We start from the raw sequence: 6,639 nt of genomic DNA, 5'->3' as shown, positions 1-6,639 counted from the left end.
TATGTTGGTTCAGCAAGAAACAGAGTTCGATTGCCTTGTCTACAGCTGAAGCAGAATATGTTACTGCTGCATCTTGCTGCACTCAACTCCTTTGGATGATGCAGACCTTGTAGGACTTTCAAATCACTTGTACACCACCTATCCCCATCTTATGTGATAACACAAGTGCAATCAGCATTTCAAAGAACCCAGTCATGCATTCAAAGACCAAGCACATACCGATCAAGTATCATTTTCTCCAGGAACAAGTACTTGAAAAAAAGGTCAAGTTGGAGTATGTTCCTTCTAAGGAACAAGTTGCTGATATACTCACCAAACCATTGCCCAGGGAGACCTTTGAATACCTCAGGCAAAAGCTGGGGGTTGTTGATGCATCATCTTGTTGAATCTCTTCTGATGGTTGGTTGTACGCAAGGCTCATCTGGGGCATATGCGTACATGTGCTGGGTTGCGGATTGGTTGAAGATCGAATGGCACAGGTTCAGGGGGAGCATATAATGCATTGTTGGCATTATGGAGGACGTACAGAAGGAGATCATGGATGCTGGTCTGAATATTGCTGCAATATGTCTCTATCTCTTTCATGGTCATTTATGGTGCATATCTGGTTTATATTCAGGGGAAGCATGTTCTTAGGGGGAGCATAACCCTTTGCCCTTGATGTCAAAGGGGGAGAATGACGTTGAAGATTTTGAGGTTGCCATCAAGTCCAAAGGGGGAGATTGTTGGCATTATGTTTCTGGTATGGCTCTATGATTCATGTGTTGTACTTGATGGCAACTCATACAGGTGGCAATGCTCTGATCAGGCTCTCAAAATGTTGGAAATTAAGAGGTACGCAGGAGAATAGTTCAAAAGGTGTGTACCTGCAGGTACGCTGGCCAGGAAGTGCGTTCATACCCGCAGGTTATCCGTTCATGAGGTGCATACCCCCAGTTCACTTACTTCAAGGCAGAGAAGCACGTTCACGTGGGGTTTCCTATGTTTGGCCCGTGGTATTTAGCCCGCCGCTCTTGATTCTATGGTTTTGGCTCGTGGTATAGAATCTATTTTAGCCCCGGTTTGGATCCCTTGTATTGGTTACTGATGGTTTTTCCCCATGGTGTGAATAAGGGCTTGACTATAAATAGGGAAGGAGATCACTTGGCTAATGCATCTCTTGCAAATTGAATATCTTAAGATCTGAAATATTGGGTTATTGTTTTAAAAGCTTGATCTATATAAAAGTGAAGTTGAAAGCAAATCTATGAAGGGTGATCTCTCGAGCGCATGATCAGATCTGAGCATCCGACTATCTATGGCAACTGGGGGACTGCCAATTCAGCCCTAATCAGAGGTACGCAGGTGATTAACGGTGCAAGTGCGTGGGTACGCAGAGCAGAAGAAGGAGCAGTGCGTGGGTACGCAGAGCAGAAGAAGGCGTAGTGTGTGGGTATGCAGCGCGACAGAGGTTCAGGTGCGTAGGCACAGTGAAAGTACGCGGCGCTTCAGAAGCCGCAGGTGCGTAGGTACGCAGTACGATAGCATCTGTGGGTGCGTGGCTACAGTAGCAGTACGCGGCACGATAGCATCTGTGGGTGCGTGCCTACAGTAACAATACGCGGCGTGATTGAAGAAACAGTGCGTGGGTACGCGGTGTAGCAGAAGGCTCTCTACGGGTATACGCAGGGGAGCAGAAGGTGAAGTGCGGAGCCACGCAGGCCAGATAAAGAAAAACTGCGGATCTATCTTAAGACTTTTGTTGGCTGAATTTTTCTGTTGATAAGGTGCTCTGGGTTTAGTTTACTGTTATTGTTGATCTGGTTACTGCAGTTGACTGGGTGATTTTCTTGTACTTGATGATCTCTTGATGTTTATGGATCCAGTTTGAAAATTTATGAAAAGTGGTCCTTGGAAGAAAAGAAGTAGGGGGTTGTAGCTCCCTTCCAGGAGAGACTGGAAAATGAGAGAGAGTTGTAGCTCTCTGCAGGTTGCAGCCTGCCTACTGGTAAAGGACTGCACCAGTATAAAACCATTGTAAAAGGAGCTTCTAATTTGAAAGAAGATAGAGACATATTGCAGCAGGTGGTTTTCACCCACATTGGGTTTCCACCTTATATCTGGTGTTCTTTGGTGTGACTATCTATTTTTCTTGTTCATGCTCATTATTTTATGGTATTGACATGCAAAAATAATTCAAAGTATAAATAAGGAAGATTTATTGAAAGAACTTGATAATACTGATTCACCCCCCCTCTCAGTATTATTTCCAACACTACCAACCTTCTTGATTGTTTAACTAAACAAAATTATGATGATCTTGAAAAACTTCTTTTAATTCTTTTGAGCATAACAATAAAATTCGAAATAACTTTTACTAATATGTTTTTATCTTCTTATTTACCATAGTTGGTCTTAGTGGATGATAATCATCATTATCACCATCATAATTACATACTATTGTAGGAAGTTTGCACCATTTTAGAGTTGAAGAGAAAAATAAATTTAGGATCAAATTAAATGTTGGGTGTGGGTAGTAGCATAATTTATTTTTATTTATTATTTGTACGTTTATGTTAATAAAGAAGTTGGTTGAGGCTTGCTTTATGAATAATAGATTAATATGCAAGATATATATTAAGTATAAAGTTATTTAATGACAAATGAAATTTTTAGTAATGTGTCCAATATATACCATTATTTAGAACTTTAACTAGATTAATTTTTTTCAAACTGAGGAATTAGAAAGTCACTTAGTTCACTAATTTTTATGTAGATATTCACCATTTTTTGTGTAAAAATTTTCATGATAAACTTTATAAAACAAATTTATATAAACTTAAAAAAGAAAATATTTCACATATTAATCTTGGATTCCTTACATTATCTATTTTAATATTTTTATGGTTTATATTAAAAAGATAAGTTTGTTAAGGTTATTTTATGAAAATAATGATGTGTATGTAACTATTATTAACCCATTTAATTATAATCCGATATAGTAAATATCATGTATATGTTAAGTTACAATTATTACTAAGACAATGTTGGCACAATTTAAAATATTGGAATTAAATTTCAAAATATTTGTGACGCTACCAACCTTCTTGATTGTTTACCTAAACAAAACTATGATGATCTTGAAACACTTCTTTTAATTCTTTTTAGCATAACAATAAAATTCGAAATAACTTTTAGTAATATCTTTTTACCTTCTTATATACCATATTTGGTCTTAGTGGATGATAATCATCATTATCACCATCATCATTACATACTATTGTAGGAAGTTTGCACCATTTTAGAGTTAAAGAGAAAATATTTTTTTAGGATCAAATTAAATGTTGAATATAATTTATTTTTATTTATTATTTGTACTTTTATGTAAAAAATGAAGTTAGTTGAGGCTTACTTAATGAATAATAGATTAATATGCAACTATACATTAAGTATAAAGTTATTAATGACAAATGATCACAGTAATGTGTCCAATATATACCATCATACATCCATTTTAAGTGCAAATGTAGGGATCAAATTTCTTCAAGTGCAAACATTTTTAGAGTGAAAGATACAATGTGTTATTTTTAATTGTTGAAACTGTATTTTTGAATGCTAAATAGAGTATATATACGAACAAATAATAATTTTAACCATAAAAAACTTTTATATATATATATAGATATATATGAAGTTGATATTGACATAAATTAGTTAACATAAATCTTCAAATAGTTACTTTTGAAAAATATAAGATTTAAGCATCTAATTCACACATTTTTTTTTTACTTCCAATTACTTTACAAAATATTCTTTTTTATATTTTTCTATTTAGAACATAATTTTTATTTTAAAGGGGCACAGACGGACATACAAACTTACACATCTCCCCATATTGGGCTGTAAAATGAGCCTCTCGTCTCAATTACTAATCATTTTAATGATCAAAATCAATCATGAATTAGAATAGTAACAAAGTAGTACAATTTGATTATTTTCAAATACAAGAAGGAGAGAAAAATGACTAAGATATTTATTACAAATGTTTAGTTTTTATCTGCGTCATGTTTAAGGATATTATATTGAAAAGAACATATTAACATTCATCTAAAACTTAGATTCCTTACATTATTTCTATTATCATTATCATTTATATTTATTTATTAAATTTGTCTCGTGAATACTAGATTGTGTAAAAAAAATCTTACCATAAAGTTATTTAACAATATATTAATATTGTTTTTCTTACTATTATTGACCATTTTAAATTGACACTAACTACTTTTCCTAAGTTGAGTACAAATTAATTATACTAGTATAATGTTTGCACCACTTCAAAATCTATAAGAGGAAATATTTTATAATTCTAGTTGTGTTGTTCAATGATCAAACTATTTTTTTTATAAATTAGAGTGCAACAAAATAGCGAATTTGATTTGTATCAATTCTAATAAGGAAAATTAAGGAAAACTCACCTCAAACATTATATCAAGTGTCTAGCATTTATTCATTAAGTGTTTAAATGATTTATATTAAATAGAATACTAATTATGTACTCCATTGTTGTTTTAATATACCAAGTTTAGAAGATGTTTTTAGGTGCATTATTGAATTTGATTATGCATATTTGATATGGTGAGAAGTAATGTTGGTCAAATAAAGCTTTGAAAAATTAAATATTTTATGGCATTGTCATGTAATTTGTATAACACATGATTACATTGAAATATTAAATAATATAAAACTCCTTCAAAAAAAATATGAAGAGAATATTTATACAACAAATATGGAAAAGTGTGTCTGAATGTATATTAATAGATCCTTCAAAAAAAATTACATTCATGAGTCATATTATAAACCTACTCTTAAGATATTCGCTCAAGTAGATCAAGAATGGCTTCTACACCATATTTATTTATCTTGGTCTTCTTGCAATGTTATTTCTTTGGCATCCATGCCCACACTATGGTATCAATTATAATAGAGTCAAGTTCTTTGTCATCAGGATTTGGTACCCAATATTGCTCTAACAATTTTCCATTATATTTCCCTGACATAGGCTTCCTCCAGTCAACTTTTACATGAATATTCTCAATTTCATTATCCCTAAAGATATCTGAGATGGATTTTTCCATCCAAATCATCTCGCCTACATCCTCATTTCCTGATCTAACTAGCAACATCTTTCCTTTCTCAACATCAATCATCGTATTGAATGTTGGCTTTGGCTTGTTGCATTTGGGTCCAACATATATTGGTTCATCTATCACATTATCAAAATCTCCATCCATAATATTTGATATTACTTGGAGTGCATTACGATCAACATCAACAATGTGCCTTGTCTTGGGCCTGAAATCCTCAGAAGATGAATCACTTCCATCTATTATTCTACGATCATTATAGATTCCATCTAATGTATCAAGAACTTTTTCCCAATACACTACTTTATTTTTCCATTCCTCTGTAAAAGTTGGTGAATCCTCATTCCCAATAGTGTCTTTCCACATTTTTATGTATGATGTTATCCCTTCCTTTAGTTCTTTTAAATAGAATCATTCTATTTGGAAGCTAAGAAAGATGGCTTCCCTATGGGAATTATAGGTCGACCTTCATCATCTATATTCCATAACTCAACTGGTTCTAACCACTCAATATCTCTAATTGATTCTTTGTACCTTAGTACTGGAACATAATTGAGTATAAGAAATTGGAATTATTGGACATTAAGAAGTCCAACTAGTGCATTTTTTCCCTCCTTAATGTATCCATTAAGGAAACTTTTGAAGTCATAGACCTTATCAATAAGTGTAGGTGGAAACACTCGATTTTCTTCAATTATGATATGTATCCATCATTTCAGGTAAAGAATAAATATCTTTACTTTTTAGGTTGGAAGACATTCTTCCATAGGTTCCATTTATGTCTTCATGGGTGTGACCCACAGGAAAGAACCCAACCTCAATAGTGATGAAGACACCAAGTGCAGTTAAAAGTGATAGAAACATGAAAAGATAGCGATTCTTATTATCACTTGCTACATTGTCCAACTATAACAACAAATGTGGAGGAAGAGGTTTAAATCAACATTTTGACTTTTTGAACTTCCATGAGATATAAAATCATCCTTGTACCCTTGACATTTTGAGTAAATAGAGGTGTCAAGTAATGCATTTGTAAGTTGGTTTCTTGAAATTTCACTTTCATAAAGTAGATCACCATACATATCCATTTGTGGGTCTTCAAGGTCCTTAAGCACTTTGCAAGGGATGTAATAGTAAATTGTGATCCCATATGGACAAATGGTAAGGAGAAATGACCAAAACCTCTCGCTTTATGCCCATGTGTAAGCATACCTGTCAATGACAAACCTAAATTTGTTCCTACACTAGATTTTGATTTGGGGATTGAAGTCTTTGTTTTGTCCATTTTATCATGGATAATACTCAAATACTCCTTTGGAAACTGCTCTGACATAATTCTATGGGCATAATAGCAATATCTTCCACACATAACAATCTTGTTATGTTTCGTCAACCTACCTCGTGCCTTTTCTTCCAACTCTTTTGTAGTTGTTGACTTCGTTTGTGCTTTCAACATAATACATTCACTGCATTTACCAAAGTTGGTGTTCTTTGAAAATGCCACATCTCGAAACTT

Source organism: Pinus tabuliformis, chromosome 2_2, assembly GCF_031772625.1.
Source record: "Pinus tabuliformis cultivar Carrire ecotype Pingquan chromosome 2_2, CPIR1, whole genome shotgun sequence".
In the NCBI taxonomy this organism is placed as follows: Eukaryota; Viridiplantae; Streptophyta; class Pinopsida; order Pinales; family Pinaceae; genus Pinus; species Pinus tabuliformis.
Note: the sequence above shows the minus strand (reverse complement) of the source record.